The sequence below is a fragment of the Canis lupus genome, chromosome 13 (genome assembly GCF_048164855.1).
Source record: "Canis lupus baileyi chromosome 13, mCanLup2.hap1, whole genome shotgun sequence".
Taxonomy (NCBI): Eukaryota; Metazoa; Chordata; class Mammalia; order Carnivora; family Canidae; genus Canis; species Canis lupus.
Window position 1 is genome coordinate 40,778,198 of NC_132850.1, and position 18,007 is coordinate 40,796,204.

General features: G+C 39.6%; 1 protein-coding gene and 1 long non-coding RNA gene across 7 annotated transcripts in view; one reads left to right on the top strand and one right to left on the bottom strand.

The window, feature by feature from the left end:
- NR1H4 (nuclear receptor subfamily 1 group H member 4) overlaps positions 1-18,007 on the top strand; it is a 110,986-nt gene that overhangs the window by 10,195 nt on the left and 82,784 nt on the right. The window lies entirely within an intron of this gene.
- LOC140602215 (uncharacterized) lies at positions 407-10,037 on the bottom strand. Its single transcript, XR_012005189.1, has 4 exons — positions 9,791-10,037; positions 5,308-5,844; positions 2,198-2,256; positions 407-540 (listed from the first exon to the last, which is right to left on the bottom strand). It is a non-coding gene; the product is annotated as an uncharacterized lncRNA (long non-coding RNA).

Below are 18,007 nucleotides of genomic sequence, written 5' to 3' on the forward strand. Positions count from 1 at the left end.
ATGTAACATAATGTCCTGAGCCATTTCTCTATTGTTGGATATCTAGGTACCTTCCATTATTGTCCTATGAAAAATAATACTGCAATCTTTGAAACACTTGGGTGTGTCTCTGATGATTTCCTCATGAGAAATCATTGTGAAATTAGCAGGTCAATATTTTTAAAGACAAGAAAAAGACTTCTGGATTATTTATTATTTCTCAGCATTATACCTAACGCATCATGATAAGGTCCCCAACAGTGAGTCATTTAAGCACTCACTTACTCAGCATCTCACCAGGCTTTTAAAATCTGTGCCTACTTCTCTTCCAGTTTTGATTAAACTAAAAAGGCTAACTATAATTAATCTTTGTTAATGAGCATGAAGAACATTCTAAAGTCATGAAGAAAGTGATGATTATGAAATCTTTTCATCCAACATCATGCCCTTTATTTTATAAAAGAAGAATTTCCTTTTCCACCAACCCCATGCCAATCAATGGCTTTCATTCTCAGCCGCCTATCTGGCAGGGCATGGTCCAGATCTCAATAGCAGGTATTTCTGGAAAAAAAAAAAAAAAAAAAAAGAGATGAATCTAAAAATAATAAATGTTTTCTTAAACAACGATGGCTTCTTCAGATGCTAAGGTTGTCGCTATGACAAATAACTGAAACCCAATAAAACAGAGGACTCCATATGTGCAGGCATGGAAAAGAATAACAAAGTTAGGTCTCTGGCTATGAGGCAGTTTCAGGCTTGCATAGTGGGTCCTTGCTGTATGGTTTGGACTCTGATACGACTTTGCAGAGGTGCAGCAAGTGTGGCTGTGTTATTCACATGTAAAACAGGTTCACATGAACATCCCAATTTTGGGTCCTCCTCTTGCCGTCCTCTCCTCTCTGCACACACTCATCCTAGTTCATATTAATTGATTATTTCTCTTTTGGCATATGAAATCCGACCATGATTCTAAGAGTCAAGGCTATCCAAAAGGTATATTCAGTGAAGTGTCATTACCCTTCTCATCCCTACCAAGCCATTCCCCTTCTCCCATTCTTTCCATATCATTATCACCCTCTCTTCAAAGGTAGTAATATTATTTGTTTCTAGTTAGTCCTTCCTGCATTTCTTTTGTACAGATGAGCAGAAACATGTATTTTCTTATATACTTTTCTTTTTTAAAAAATATTTTTACTTATGAGAGAGAGAGACAGAGATGCAGGTAGAGGGAGAAGCAGGCTCCATGCAGGGAGCCCAACATGGGACTCGATTCCGGGTCTCTAGGATTGCACCCTGGGCTGAAGGCGGTGCTGAACTGCTGAGCCACCCGGGCTGCCCTACTTTTTTTTCTTATGGGAAAGATAGCATACTTTACACATCTTTGTATTTTCCTTTTTTCCCCCCTTGGCAATATCCTGGAGATTATTCTCGATCAGCTCATAGAAATCTTCCTCATTGTTATTTATAGTGGCATTATACTGTTGTGTGGTTGTATCATAGTTTATCCAACTAGTCCCCTATATATTTAAGTCATTCCATATATTTGCAATTGTAAACAATGATGCAATGAACATATATATGTGTGTGTGTGTGTGTGTGTGTGTGTATATGATTGAAAATGTATCTTCAAGAAGTGAGATTGCTGGTTCCAAAGGTAAATGCGTATGTAGTTTTACAACATATAGTCAAATTTCCTTCCTGAAGAGTTTTGCCAGTTTATATTCCCACCAGCATGTATGAGGGTGTCTGTGCCTGTTTCCCCACAGTCTTGTCATACTTCTTAATTTTCATCCATCTGATAGCTGAGCAATCTCTAAAATCTGATTTCTATATCTTCAACTCAGCAAGATTGCCAAGTGATTTCTTTTGGCAGCATTTTCCCTGCATTATGGCCTGGAAACTGCTTCCCAACAGTAAGCTGAACCAATCCTAAGTCTCATCTCATTTCTTTCACTTTTTTCAGGGATGATAGTCCTAAATTCTATTATCTAATGTCTAATACCCATCATTTCCAACATTTTGTCCACTTTTTTAGTCGTTTAAGGCAAAAGCATAAATTTGGTCCCTGTTACCCTATCATGGGCAGGAGTAGAAGCTGGTCCAACATTCATCTGATAAGGTTACCAGATGGAGAAAGGAGATAATCAAGTATTACCAAAACAATAAAAAAAAATTATAAAACTGAATAGACATGTTACATTGAAATAGGCATTCTTACAGAGAATTACAAGCAGAAAAATTTTGGAAACAAAATCCATCTGATGAAAATTCTTCACTCTAAAAAAAAAAGAAAAAATTATTTTACAGGGGAAGAGAGAATAAAATAGGAAGGGAATCTTTCTCTGCAAAAGGGAGAATAGCTGAGTAGTAACAGACTTCTCATTGGCAGAATGCTAAAAGACAACATACCAAATTTTTGAAGGCCTGAAAGGACTTGATTTTGAATCTAAGTTTCTCTACCAAGACAAAATATAATAGGAGTGATAACTGAATTTTAAGAGGATACTGTGAACAGCTTAATGAAACGAATTTGAAAAGAAATGGTTGCTTTTCTTGGAAAATATAGATTATCAAAATTGACTCAAGAAGAAATAGAAAAATGGAATAGAATTGTATTTACAAAAGAAATTAAAAATTAGTTTCAATATATACCTTTTAAAATGCACCAGGCCTAGAGATATCTATAGGAGAGTTTTATTAACTTCAAGGAACAGATGAATAAAGGAAAACTTTCTGAATCATTCAAAGAGGCTATCAGACCCTTTTACCAAAGCCAGACAGGTTAGTGGACCAGTGAAGGTCCAGTCAGGAGAGAGAAAACTTGCCAGTTGTTGAAAAATGATAAAATAATGGAAAGAATTGATAACTAGATGTAAAATTATTACCCAGGTAACTGAAATGATAGAAAGAGAACTCTAAGGTTATCAGCATTGTAGCAACTGTAGAAAGCAGGTTCCACCCCAGGGCATGAAGAAATAAAGGGAAGAACTTAAATTCATTCAACTATATAGGTTAGAGGAGGGTCTCCATGTCTCCATGAACTGAAATTCAGATCTCTCAAGAGAGGCTGCTGTCCCACCTTGTGCTAGTGTCTGGAATGTGGTGAAGTGGGGATGTGGAACATGCTGAGGCTGGTTCTGGAAGTATCAGGGAAAAAAACCCACCAACTAGATTCAGCTGTTGCTATGGAAGGACCTGCTGCTGCCTGGGTGAATGAAGAAGCGTTGCTGGGATACTACACACAGGAAAAGGAGCAAACAGAAAGATCATAGCAAGCTGTCAGGAAGGAGTAAATCCCCTCTTCCTCTTCTAGCTTTGCAGTCTTTGTTAGAGCCTAATAAAAAGCCAGCTGGCAGAGCAGAAACATGGTTTGCAGAGTTCTAGCATCATGAATCAAAGTGCAGAAGGGTGGGTGGGCTTTGACCTGGGAGACAGTAACTCAACAAATATCACAGAGAACATACATACAAAGGAAAATTTACCCCCACCCATTGATAAGTGGATGAAAAAATTCTTAAATAAGCCATCAGCATATTAAATCCAGCCACATAGAAAAAATAATATTCCACAAAAAATAGGGTTTATCCCAGGAATACGAGGATGCTTCAACCTTTGAGAAGCTATTTACTAACAGGTGGAAGTAGATAGGTACTGAAAAGGTGTTTGATGAAACTCAGTGCATGTACCTAATCAAATTGCTCGGCAAAAGTTAGGTTGGGAGAAAATCGTTATACCTAATGGGGAAAATCAGAAAAATTCCTGCTACTGTCAGAAACAAGGCAGGGAAGCCCATTATCACTGCTACTATTCAACATTGTCTTGGAAGGCTGAAAATATACAATATAAGGAGAAAAAGAAGAAAGTATAAATATTCGATTGGCAGAGATAAAATTGTCACTTCTTGTAAAAATCTGGTGTTCTTTTTTAAAGAGTCAAGGAAACCAATGGAAAAACTAATCAGACTAATATGGAGACTCAAGATCACACATGTTCACACAAGAAGCTGGAGACCATAGCTTTCCCATGTATCCCAGTGAGGACCAATTAGAAAGTATAAAATAAAATTCCTGCTCATCTTAGTGCTAAAACTGTAAAATGGGCATCATAAAACCTAAGAAGAATTGTACTTATAACTCAAAAACTATACAATATAGATATGAATAAACCTAACAAGAAATGTGCAGACAGCTCTTTTAAAGAACACAAAAGACATTTTGAATAGATCTGGATGGGAAGACTGAATTTCATAAACATATCAATTCAATCCAATCTCAGTATATTTACAGCTGGATTTTTTTTTGAAAGAAAACTAATAAACTGATTCCAAAGTTCATCTGATTGAAAAAAATGGTCTAGAATAAAATATGTTTTGAGAAAAAAGAATAACAAGGATCTTGCCCTACCAGATATTAAGCCATACTATACGGCAATATTAATGAAAACAATGCTTATGTGGACTTATATGGAAATAGATAAATTGATCAATGAAACAGAAGGCAAAGTTTAGAAAGGGAGGCATACATTTACAGACTTTAATCTATGGTAAGTTGTCATTTCAATAGAGAAAAGAGCATACTGGATATTGACTTGGTAAAAAAATATAAAGTTAGATCCTAATCTAACACAAAAACTCAAATGATTGCATTTATGTAACTAAGAAAGTATTAGGATAAAATAAAGGGCAACATATTTAAGTCTTAAAAATGAAAATGGCTTTCCTAAGCAACACATAAACACGGAGGCCATAAAGAGAAAACAGTGGACAGACAGGATGACATACAAATGGAGATTTTGTTTGCCCAAAGTAAAATACTATATACAAAGTTAAGAAATTGAAGGCTGCTTGGGGGAATGTTTTTGCAATGATGTTTAATAGATTATTAGCGTCTGGGGCACCTAGACGGCTGAGTCACTTAAGCTTCTGCTTTAGGCTCAAGTCATGATCTTGGGGTCCTGGGATTGAGCCTGGCCTAGGGCTCCCTGCTCAGCGGGGAGTCTGCTTCTCTCTGTTTCTGTCTCTGTCTCTGTCTGTGTGTCTCTTTCTGCCCCTCCCACCCCCCACTCATGCTCTTTTTCCCCCGAATAAATTTTAAAAATCTTTGAAAAAAATAGCCTTAATAATCTTTTCCAACATTAAAAACCAGCTGTAAATGTTTTGATTTAGGATTTTTTAGTTATTAAAATGGACTATAAGCCAGGCACTGTGCTAGCTCTTTCCAGACGTGCTTTAGTCCTCAGAACAACCCTAGGGAGTTGATATTATTATCTCTATCTGGCAGAGCAAAAACTGAGATTCAGAGAGTCTAAGCAACTTGCTTAGTTACTCACAGTTTCTGAGTGACGGGGCCGAAATTCAACAGCAGCTTTTGACTCCAGAACCTTTCCCAGGCCCTTTCTTCTTTCTAGTGCTAAATTAGTTTACCTTCAACATTTCTAAAATTGCACTATTATCTCCCACAAAGTATTCCCTGACCTCATCTTTCATAAAAATGCTATGGTCTAGCAGAGTATATTATCCCTTTAAGCCACCAATAACACGATGACAGAATAAATGCATTATATGGAGAGGGTAATGTCAGTGAGTGTACAAATATTTATTCTAAGTGAAGGGAGAGGGATAACCTTATCATGTCCATTCACAATTAAAAACTTGGCAAAAATAGTAGCTGGTCGAGAAATCTGAAGTTGGCCAGTTTGCTAATTTGGTGTGTGATGTTGTCAGAATTATTCATCAGCTTGGCTTCATGCTGACAAGCGATTTCTCCAGGGCCAAATGAATTTCATGAGCCAAACCCATAGGAAGCTCTTAAGCAAGGAATTTGAAGATGTTCTCTTTATCTGCCAATGAACGACTCCATGCTAATTCTTGATTGGGATAATGGGGTGGAAAAAAAAAGAATAAAGTTAACAGAATTAAAAAAAAAACCATGATGTTTATTTAGATAAAAACCTGTGGTTCCTGTTTTCCACCTTATCTTGGTCAAATATTTGAGCAGATTTGCAATTAAAGAGCTAAATCGACAGTTTCCAGTTATATTTCTTACTTGTGGTGCTGCTAGAGTGTAAGTACTGTTACCTTTGTTATTTGAGATTGTTAAGAACTGAGCTAGTCCTTCTAACACTCCTTGGTAGATTCCTTCCCTCCTGTCTGTCCTTTTAACAATGGCATTTTTCAGAATCCTACCCAAGGCCTTCTCTACTGGTTTCATATCCGCTCCAATGGCTCCAATTACTACGGGTGTGCAGATAATTAGCTGTGTTATTTAGGGAAACGTTGGCTGCAAATATCAGAATGCCCAATAATGGCTTAACAATGATGATATTTAAGTATTATCTCATAGAACAGGAAGACTGGAGATAGTATGTTCCCGGGTTGGTTCAGGGGCTCAGAGGTGTCATCAGGTACCAAGGCTCTTTCCACCACTCAGCTCTGCCATTTGCGAGGCCATCTCAGAATTTCAGGATGGCAGCTGCAGCTCCAAACCTCAGGTTCCCATGTAACACATTCCGAGTGAGAAGGAAGGGAGTTTTGAAAGCAAAAGAGAATTTTCTTCTTCTGCCACTCTGTTTTATCAGAGAGAAAGATCCCTCCTAGAAGTTTCCCAGTAGACGTCTCTGGCCTTCGAAATGGGTCATATATGCAAATTCAAAACTGTGTACTGGTTCTGATAAAAATTGTAAATTTTAGTTGCTGTTGGATAATACATGTTTGAAAAATTTAAGCAAGCTCTCTTAGTGTAGGATCCCTAGAAAAGAGAGTGTGAAGCAAAACTTTCATGCCAGTGTTTACTGGAGAAAAGGATGTAATCCTAAGAATGCAAGAGGGAGGGGGAAAAGGCAGAGAAGGAGGAAAGCAAGACAAGTCAGTAAGTTGCTAAGCTTAGGCACACCTTCTCTAGAAAACATTGCTGGCTGATGTGGGACATCTCCTGAGTGGCCACATGGATTCACTATTCACTGCTTCTTAGAACAGTTCACTGTGGAAGAAAAATAAAGGCATGACATTTATTTGCAAGCCTGTTTCCATCATCGCTTCGTTGGGGGAAAGCCTGCCCGAAGGGCACACTGAGTTTTCCTTGCTTCCCTGATGTTGCCCTTTTGGGCAACCAATGGCTAGGAAAATCAGATTGGGGCTGCACCCTGGACCTGCTGCAGTTCCCACACAGCTGGTGCAGAGAGGAATCCGTGGCCAAGCCAGTCTTCATCCCTGGGGAGGCTGAGAAAATTGGAGATGTTAGGATATGAGGTGATGGTGGCAGCAGCTGGGATGTGAGCCATATCTGGGATTGCTCCAGCCTGGGAAGAAAGGCAAGTGGCCAAGGCTGTAGGGTACATGAGGATGAGTAGATCCGGAGTGGGGCATAGACTTAGCTCAATACATTTGCTGAGGATCATATGTTGCATGAAAAATGGGTGAAAGAATCTGAAGAGTACTTTAAAAGTGACATTAAAAGAAAAAATACATATGGCAGAGTTCTTTTGGCTATTCTGATCTTTTTTCTGGATACTTTTGGATGTCATTACTATTTCACAAATCCTTTTCTTCCTTTTACCAGTCCTTCAATTTGTCATAAAAGCTATTATTTGGTTTTCTTAGACTTAAAAAATTTAAGTTTAAATTTTGATTTACTTCTCCATAGATTAAAGACCTCTATTTGAAAAGAAAAACTTTAAAATTATTAGAATAAAATATTGAAGAATATCTTTATATTTTCAGGTAGGAAGATATTTCTTAATCAGGACAAAAGTACAATTTATAGAGAAAAAGAATTGACATTACAATGTTCAAATTCTGTGTATCAGAGTTAAAAGCCCATAGGGAAAGAGAACATATTTGTAATGCATATAACTAGAACAATTCAAGATTCCAAATAATGTAAAGATTTAGCTACAAATCAATGAAAAATCCAAACAATCCAATAGTAATATGGGCAAAGAATATAAAGAGGCAAGTCACAGAATAGGAAAACTGATTGGCAAATAAACCTAACCAGTAATCAAGGAAATGCAAATTAAAATGAGATACCATTTTAATCCCATGATTTTGGCAAAAAAGTAAGAAAGCTGACAAGATATAGTAGTGAAACATAGAGAAATGAGATTATTGGTAGAGCGAGTTTGGAGAGCAATTTAGTAAAGTCTGTTAAAGTTGAAAATGTGCATACACTACAGTGTTACCAGTTTAATTCCAGGGATATACCCTAGAAACCACTTGAACCTGTGCCCCAGAGTTAGATGTGAGAATGTTCATTTCAGCATTGATTGGAATAGTGAAAAATTGAAAACAACCTTGCCATTCATCAATGGGAGGGCAGATACCTTGCAGAATAATTACAAAAGAATCCAAATGAATGAACTAGTGTGCATTTTTCATGAATGAAAAAGCAAACTTCAGAATAATATGCATAAAGTTTAAGTGAAGCAAGTATGACAAAACCTTAAAAGATTTCTTGAACACGATTCATTAGTAATTTCTCGAGGTTCTTAAAAAGATATTTTGTTTCTCTGTAGAGTGGAAAATTTCATACCAAAACATTCGTAGGAAAAAACCCTGAAGGAAATAAAAATTTCAGTTTACTGAAATTTAAATATTTAAATTTAATCTAAGTGTCAACTAAAGCTGAATTCAGAAGCAGGTCGTGTCAATTGGAAATGTTTGAAAAAAAATCTTGTTGCATACAAAATGCTAAACTTTTTATTTATAGCCCCAAACAATAGAGATCTGTTGACTTGATAAAAGTTGGCAGAATGATTCTACATGAACGAGGAAAACAAAACAAAAAAAGCGATAGAAAGGAAATGAGCAGGGCTTATTTTAATGGATAATCTGATTAGAATGCCTGTCACAGTATTTACTGATGCTGCTTACTTTTGCCAATATCTGTGTAAAGAGGTGTGTTAAGCAGGATATAGTTTTTTTTTTTTTTTTTTTCAGGATATAGTTTTAATGGCTGTCACAAAGAACCAAAATAAGAGTAGCTTAACCAAGGGAAGAGTCCATTTGTCCCTCCCGTAATAGTCTGTGGGTATGTGGCTCAGGACTGAAGTAGCAGCTGTGTGGTGGCAGGACACCAACTCCTTCAATCCTGTTGCTTTGTCATCCTCAACACACAATTTACTCGCATGATCTGAGAGGGTGCTCCAGCAGTCACCACCATGTTCACGTTTCATCCTGTCGAAGCAGATACAGAGGCCGTGGAGGATATGCTCTCTCCTTGTAAGGAGGCACATGCTCAGTTGCCCATGTTAGTTCCTCTCACATCTCATGACTATACCTGGCAGCCAGGGAGACTGGGAAAGTTTGCTCTGGGTGTCCATGTACCCAACTAAAATTCAGGAGTTCTGATTTTAAGCTTGTCAGAGGAGATTGGATATTGGGGAAACAATTGAGCGACTGTGCTCCCCGTGGGGGAAGTCGTTCTTTAACAGCTATTCCCAGATTCTTCTTATGGAGGGAAGTGCCCCGTCTAGGAGGAAATGTCTTCTTGAGCCGTTTGTGTGTGAAAATATAAGAATTAGGGCAAAGACGAGGAGAAGCAGGTGAAGTGAAAGGAGCTTGGATATTTCTTTGTGTTGGTCAGTGGAGGTATTGGGAAGAGGAGAAAGGGGAGGGGTACCAAGTAACTTGGTAATGAAGTTGAGGCTCCTCAGACTTTTGTCAGGCCTGCCACCCAAAGAAAGGCTCTGCGAGGTTGGGCTTTAGGTGTGAGTGGGAATCCAGGAAGGGGATGCATGTCATGTGCAGGTTGATATTGCACATGACGGGAAAGTGAACAGTTCCTGAGTGGAAGTACTTAGAAGCACCCCCTACCTTTCTATGGGCTTGGTGTCCTTGAGCCTGATTTTGGGAGAGTTATTTTCCAAGAATCTCTTGGGTGGTGAGTGAACCACTGGCAGGCCTCTTTCACGTCTTTTAGACATGAAGTGGACCTGTGTTCTAGGAGGAACACAAGTCAGGCCCTATCTGTGGGCCTTGCTAAACTCAGTCTGATTTAGGGGCAGGCCACTCACTCCTCTGTGTCTACGTTTCCCCTATCACTAAGGGATATGGTACAACACCAAGGCTCCACACCAGAACACTGTGAGAACTTCACAAGGTTTGTTTGAGAATTTTGATGAGAATAGTCACCAAGACATCCAAACTTGAGTGTTGATCATGGTTTCAAAAGTTCTCTAAACATTGACACTCTGGGATTCTAAGAAGTTATTATTTTGTGGCTTACTAAAAAAAGATCATACTTGAATCATCATTATTGAAAAAGTTCTTTGTATCTCAAGTGGACTCAGCTAAATGGTCATTCATTCATTCACTATGATAGGTACTATGGGAAGATGACACAATGCATTAGATATGGTCCTTGGCCTCACGTAGCTTTTCATTAATTGGTTAGTTTATTCATTGAGTCAGCAACTATTTAATTAGCACCTACTATGTGCCTGCCACTAGGCTAGGAAGTAAGATGAATAGGAATGAGAAATATGGCCAGCCTTTGAGAAGTTTCCTATGGGTGAGGCAGGCATGGAAATACACGGTAAGACAGCATGATTCATGTCATCAAAGAGGAAAGCATCAGGTGCTGTGCTTGTGGATAGAAAATATACAATGTGTAAAGCTAGAGTCTTTGGTGGGGTCTTTAAGATGAAAAAAGTTCAGACTGGGAGGGCCCTCCCAGTTTTCAAAGCATCTGCAATTTCTCTGGCATTGTTTATAGAACAGAGCCTGAGAAAATCTTTTCTGCTAACAAGCCAGAATTTAGTTTATAATTAGACAAGAGGGCTCAACAACCAGGGGTGATGGAACATTGCCGAGAATCTTGGAGAGGACCAAAGGGAAGCAGTTTAAAATTAATTTAAATTTTGAGGTTTTGAAAATGTCCATTTATTTTCCATGGAAACCAAGCTCACCCACCTCAGAAACTGGATATTTATAGGTGGAATTGTTTGTTGCATATTTACCTGCTTTATTCCCAAGGAGTGACTATAAAATACTGATGTGCCAGGCAGTGCCAGCTGCTTTATGTATATTATCTTATTTAATCTTTGTAAACATCTTGTATGGGAATTCTTGATCGCATTTTATGAAACAGAGGCTCAGAATGTGTCATTTGTCTTAGTTCATGCCATGAGTCAGGTAGGATCAAGATTTTAACCCAGAGTTTATAAGACTATAAGCCCTGTTATTACAGTGTATCCTGGATCCTATCATTTTTACAGTAAAACTGTTTTAGCTGTTTACATTTTATGCTCTCCTATCTCCAAAAATCCATGTAATAAAACACATTGTAATAAGCATATAAAAGTAAAGCAACTACAATAAAGATAAAAAAGAAATCAAAGCCCTTTAAGGCAGGGATAAAATAATCACACTCATAAGTAACCATTTTCCATAAATGTTTGTTGAATGAGCAAATGAATGGATTAAAGTAAGATTTGCGATTTTAAGCCTAGAAGTTCCTAGAAGCTAGAACAAAAAGAGAAGTGTGATGAATTATATACCTAACATAAGAAAGTCTGTAGACTTGGCAAAATAAGTGATTGTGTGGACTTTAATAACAGGGGTAAATATGAATGATGATATTTTCAACTACAGTATTTTAGAAGAAATAGAAGTGATCTCTATATAAGAGTTATTTTTAATTTTTTTTAAAGAGATGATAAATCCTTATGAAGCATTTCTACTAAGGCACTAAGCTAATAGGGTCTAGGTAGGTCTCTTTCTGTTATTCTAATACAATTCTGGCTCCTGGAGGAAAAGCCCTCTGCCCAGAGAAGATGTACCCGTACAGGGGAAGAGTGGAGTATTGAAAACTGACGGGTCTGGGGTCAAACCCCACCACTTGGACTTCCTAGCTGTTGGCTTTAAGCAAGCCCCAACTTTAGCTTCCTTAGCTGTAAAGAAGGTACTTGGAAAGTCTTTTTAGTATTAGGGTCATTATCTGCAGAAAATCAGGTCATGGCATAACAAGGATGATGATTATTATTTAGTTTTTTTTTAAATTATTTGCAGCTATGAATGTCTAAATTTGTTTCAGTTAGCTTTTATGTTTGTACTTTTTTTCCATGTTGTTTGTTTATATAAAGTAAATTTGGATTTTACTAGATAATATGCCTCATGAAGATAGGAAATGCATCATTCTTATGCATTGTGTGCCCAGTGACTGGCCCAGAGCAGAGGCTTGATAAATATGTATTGAATGAATGAATGAAGCAATGAACCAACGAATTAGGGGGAAGTGGGGAGTACTCGTGCTCATGACCACACTCCTCCTCATTACACCATGCATCAAGGATTCTGATTTGGAAAACATCCTTCTGACATCACATTGTGCCTGAGGAAGAAGGGTCTGAGCCTTCCCTGTGACCTCATGGGTCTGAGTGATATTCTTTTTTTTTTGGCTCCATGCAGGGAGCCTGATGTGGGACTTGATCCTGGGTCTCCTGGATCACACCCTGGGCCAAAGGCGGAGCCAAACCACTGAGCAACCCAGGGATCCCCCTGAGTGATATTCTTATGCTCTCTTTCCCACTACTGCTGATTGACTTTGTAATCACCTTCCCTGTCATACTTCCTTTTACATTTTAGGAGGGAGAAGAGGAACTACAGCTCTGATGATAACTTTAGATTTCATATGTGGTTGTTATAGACACATTTTGCTCATTTTTATCATATAGAGAGTAGCCTTGTTTTTTCAATATAGTGTACTCAGCAATTAAGCCCAGGGAAGCCCATATTTGTGGATAGATGGTTTAATATTATGCTATGAGAGCAATACCCTAACAAACCAACCCATTATCTTCGCTGAGGAGATGTTACCAAAGTGATTCATAGAGACTGAGGCTTAGAACTGGATTTTAAAAGTCAATTAAGAAAAAAATGTTAATAAACCCAGTACTTAATACTTTTAGATGGGGATTCATAAAATCAGAAAGGATAGAAGAAAAATCCAAGGATGTGTTTTAGAGGAAAAAAACTGAAAGAAGGTGGCATCTACAAAATTAAACCCAGTAATTAAATTCCAAAGAGCAATGATCTACTTTTCTTTATAAAATTATCCTGGGCCTTGTTCTGATGATAATCTGATTCTCTTTGATAAGTACAGTAGCAGAGAGGGACAACGCTTTGAAAATGGGCTTTGTTAAAATGACAAAGCGTTCACTCTTTTCGGCTACATCGGTGATATCTGATCCTGAAATCCGATAAGGGTACGCTCCCTTCCTCTCCCTACACACTAGAAAGAGGGGGATGGGTGACAACATCTGCTGTCTGAAACAGTTCATCATTTTGTAGTGGGATGTGTCTCCCCAGAGTGTCACCTTGTCTTATATCCTCTCAATATAATGAATGATGATGTATCATCGTAGTAGGATTATGGGTTTTTTTCTGGAATACAAAAACCCAGAGAGGGATCCCTGGGTGGCGCAGTGGTTTGACGCCTGCCTTTGGCCCAGGGCGCGATCCTGGAGACCTGGGATCGAATCCCACATCGGGCTCCCGGTGCATGGAGCCTGCTTCTCCCTCTGCCTGTGTCTCTGCCTCTCTCTCTCTCTCTCTCTCTGTGTGTGTGTGACTATCATAAATTAAAAAAAAAAAAAAACCAGAGATGGGTAATGGTATTCAATGCATCTTTTGCCTCTTGCTCCAGTCCTGCCTGTAAGACCCCAACCCAACCACGGATACCTAAGGTGTAAGGTCTGATTGGCTGAGTTAGACCAGGGAAGAAAATTGCCTGATGTGCTAGATGAAGTGTTCTCACAGGCCATGGGCTCCACTGTCCAGGAAGGGAGATTTTAGCCATATCTGCAGAGGCACCACCAGGGTGACAGGTCCAGGAGAGAGCAAGTTCAAATTTCTGGCCAGAAACTCAAGTGTATGAAAATAACCCTATTTTCCTAGTTCTGCCAAGCCGGAAGGAGGTACAATCGTGGTTATTACTGGGACGCTACCCCAATGTTGTGTCAAGCTCTTACATATAGTAAGACTTCATCAATCATGGGACACCATCCACAGGGTTCACCACTGGGCTGGCCATTGTCCCAGCTTGCAGGGGCCCTTGCTACGGCTCTCTGGCTTCTCATCATACTCAGGGTGCCTCAGTCTTTGGCAGGGCTTGGAACCCCTGGGCCTAGAGCCCAAACTTTCTAGAAACCCATTGAAGCCATTCTCTTGGAAGTCCCCCTACTAGCCAAGGCAGAGTGGGGGGTGGGGGGGTTCTTACTAACCTTCTACTTTCCAATCTTGGGAATATCTTTCCTTTCAAGCATTAAGGGTTAGATAAACCCAATGGAAGAATAAATAGTCAATTAGGGTACCAACAACATAGGGGATTAGGCACACACACACACAGAAACTTTTAAAATAGTTATTATTACAAAACATCATTTTATTGATCAAAAGAAATCTAAATGTAGCTGGATTTCTTTTTATAGATATTATAGGTTAGTATTGTTTTTGTTTTGATTTATGTTTGGAGAATGGTAATGTTGGCACCATATTCCTCTCAGGGTCTCTACAATTCTTAATCTTGCCCCCCAAAGCACTTCCCTTTCTTCTCTACTCTCACGTCATCATTTAAATCTCTTTGAAGAGGGCTTTCAGGAGTTTTCTGCTTTCTTCTCAGTTGGATGTGTGGGGGCTTGGGAGTGGGTAGGCAAAGAGAAGGAAGTGTGTGAGATCTGTCTCCCTGAGTAGAATGGTGGCTTTTCTGGAAGCACTGGAGAACAGAATGACAACACACAAATGATTATCCCATTAATATCTTGCTTCATTGGTCATGATAAGCTATAATCATGATAGGAGCAAAATTTGAGAACTGTGTGTATTTAGTTCTCTTGAGATCAAGGCAAGGAATTATAACCAGGTTAAAGGGGGCTGTGTTTACAGGTGAAATGCCCATCTGTTCTTTCTGCTAATTTATTTCAAATGATACTGATATTTAGTTTCATTTGTCTTAGTTGAAGTAAGAGCTCTTTCCATTAAATTTTTTCAGCACCCAAGATGTATTCTTTAAGAAACAAAATATTTATTTTTTTTGTATTTTTGCCACTTGAAACAGTTTTTTTTTTCCTAAAATATATTGTGCTCCACCCCACCCTACCTTTTAAATGGAAGAAAAGGACATAACTTACCCCTCTCTGTAGCTCTTGAACTCGTTCTCATCTGGGCTTTACTATTAAGCACAATTCTTTCACATTTTGGAGAACACATTAGTTTCTTGCATTGTAGCCACCTCTCACCTTGCTCTTATGTTCTTTTCAGGTTTGTTGATGAACATTTGTTATCAGAGGGTGAAACCAAGCACCTGGACTGGGGAGGATATCTACCAATAAAATGTGCTAAGACCTACGCCCAGCTTTAATTCAGAGCTTTAATTCATGGCAGCCATTTCATTTCATTTCATTTCATTTCATTTCATTTCATTTCATTTCATTTCATTTTTAAAAGAGTTTATTTATTTATTCATGAGAGACACACAGAGGCAGAGACACAGGCAGAGGGAGAAGCAGGCTCCCTGTGGGGAGCCCGATGTGGGACTCGATCCCTGGACCCTAGGATCACGACCTGAGCTGAAGGCAGATGCTCAACCACTGAGCCACCCAGGTGCTCCCATGACAGCATTTTAATGGCCATTTAATCAAATTTAATTGAGGAGGGTATATTAAATAAATGTTAGGCCCAGTGTTACTTGGTTACTTGATAATTTAATCTCCTTTTTACAGTTGTGCTAGTAGACTCCTGAGCAGTTCAGGAACCTGCCTAATGCTCTTAGACTTGACACAAGTTTTTTAAACCATGTGTCACAATCCATGGGTGGTCCTGAAATCAATCCCTAATGGGTCAAGATCAATGTTTTAAAAATTAGAATAAAAAATTATTGGAATAGAAAATATCAGAACAGATGACACATAGAGGCCTAAGCTTTTTTTTTTTTTTTTGCAAACTCTTATTTCAGTTACACATGTGTGAATGTGTGTGTACATTTGTATTGTGGTATGAAATGTATTTATTATCGTGGGTCCCAATCCAAAATATTTGAAAAACTCTCATCTATACTCCCCCAGAGAGTACGGTTGTTAGAAATGTGACTTCTGGGAACATCGTTGATATCAGAACTCCTTACAACCAGAGCAGATGAGATGAATGGTCTCCTATGTATTCCAGAAAAATGTAGGCTTTCCTTATAAATCTGTGGACATAAAACTATTGATGAAGCACTTGGGATATTTGCTTGAATTAAAAAGACCACCACTGACCATCCCAAGTAACCATGGAAATCACTGAAGACCCCCACAGTTAGCAGGCCCCGTCTACTTACCCTAAATGACACTAGCTGCTATTTTTTGGAATTTATTGTATAGTGAGCCCTGTTTTAAATGCTTTACACAAGGCTCTCTCTCTCTCTCTCTCTCTCTCTCTCTCTCTCTCTCTCTCTTTTTAAAGATTTTAAAAATTTATTCATGAAAGACATAGAGAGAGAGAGGCAGAGAGGGGCAGGCTCCCCATGGAGCAGGGACCCCAACGTGGGACTCCATCCCAAGACCCTGGGATCACAACCTGAGCCAAAGGCAGACGCTCAACCTCTGAGCCCCGCAGGCACCCCCACAGGCTCTCTTTTAACCATTATAACAACTTTATGAGGTTGGCGTTGTGGCTCACAGATGAGGTGAAGACCCCGGGGGCCACAAAGATGACTGCGTGCAGTGCAGCTTGGTGCCTCCGCCATCAGGCCCACCTCAGAGGTGGGGGTAGTGAGACCATATCTTCCTTCAGTGTCTGTTTCCTCAGTAATGAACAACTTCATTTTCTTGTGACGGAAAGACTTTCTCTGAGTGGAGTTGAGCTTGCTCGAAGCCCTCCCCAGCTTTATCTCCTGTGTGGTGACATAGAACAGCTGGTCACCGTCCTACTGACAACAATGTGCCATCAAGCAGGGGACAGTAATTGTCTCCTTTCAGAACTGACAATATCAGCTCCTTGAACCATTTCACTCGGCCCTATCTCCCACCAAGCCTTCAATTATCTCCTTGTTTCTTGGTTGCTCCTTGGAGAATGGCTGCGCAGCTGGACTCCTTCCCGTCCTGGGTGGACAGGGTGAGGCCTGGGCGCTTCGAGTTTATGTTCCTCCACACCCCCTAGGGTGGGCACCACGAGGCCTAACTGGGCTGCAACCCTGGGGGCCCCTCTCACAGCCTCCACACCCACAGCTGGGCTTCCCACCACGGATGCGCAGTCACTGGGGCCTACCTCTGGTGACCTTGACCTCACGGCGTGCTGACCCTTATCATGGTCTCCCTACCTCTGCCTCAGCCTGGGGTGCCCTCCCTGCCCTCCGGGTAGCCTCATAACCTCTCCCTTCTTTAAGGGCTCTCTCCTGCCTGAGGACCCCAAGGGCGGCCTCTCACCACCTCTGACCAGCCACACACCTTCTCTCTCAGGAGGCGCTTCTGACTTCCCACCTCAAGATCTGTGTGTAGACATCGTGCACTTAAAACGCTAATTTGCACTGAGGAGGGCACTCGATGGGATGAGCACTGGGTGTTATAGTACATACGGGCAAATTGAATTTAAATTTTAAAAAATGTAAAAAAATAAAAAATAAAACACTAATTTGTAGTTTGACAGAACATAGGTGCACATGATATGTAATTCAAGTGGTGCACAAGGTACAGACCGAAGACATTTTTTCCTAATACCTTGTCCCCCAGAAGTAGGCAACCAGCATTATCAGTTTCTTATATATCATTCCAGACACAGTCTACATATCCAATTTGTGATTTTATGAATGTGTGTGCATATACGCATACACGCATATGTACACAAACACACATGTGTATGTCTATAAATACATATGCACACGCGTGTGTGTGTCCACAGATTAGATAGCCACTACACACCTTTTTCAAAGGGTGCTTGAGCTCGGTTGCTATTCCATTCTGAGTTTGTAAAGAGCTTCCCTTCTTGGTGGCCCCTGGGGCTCCGGTCCATGGATATACCCTCATTAATGTCACCTGTCTCCATCCAAGCACATGT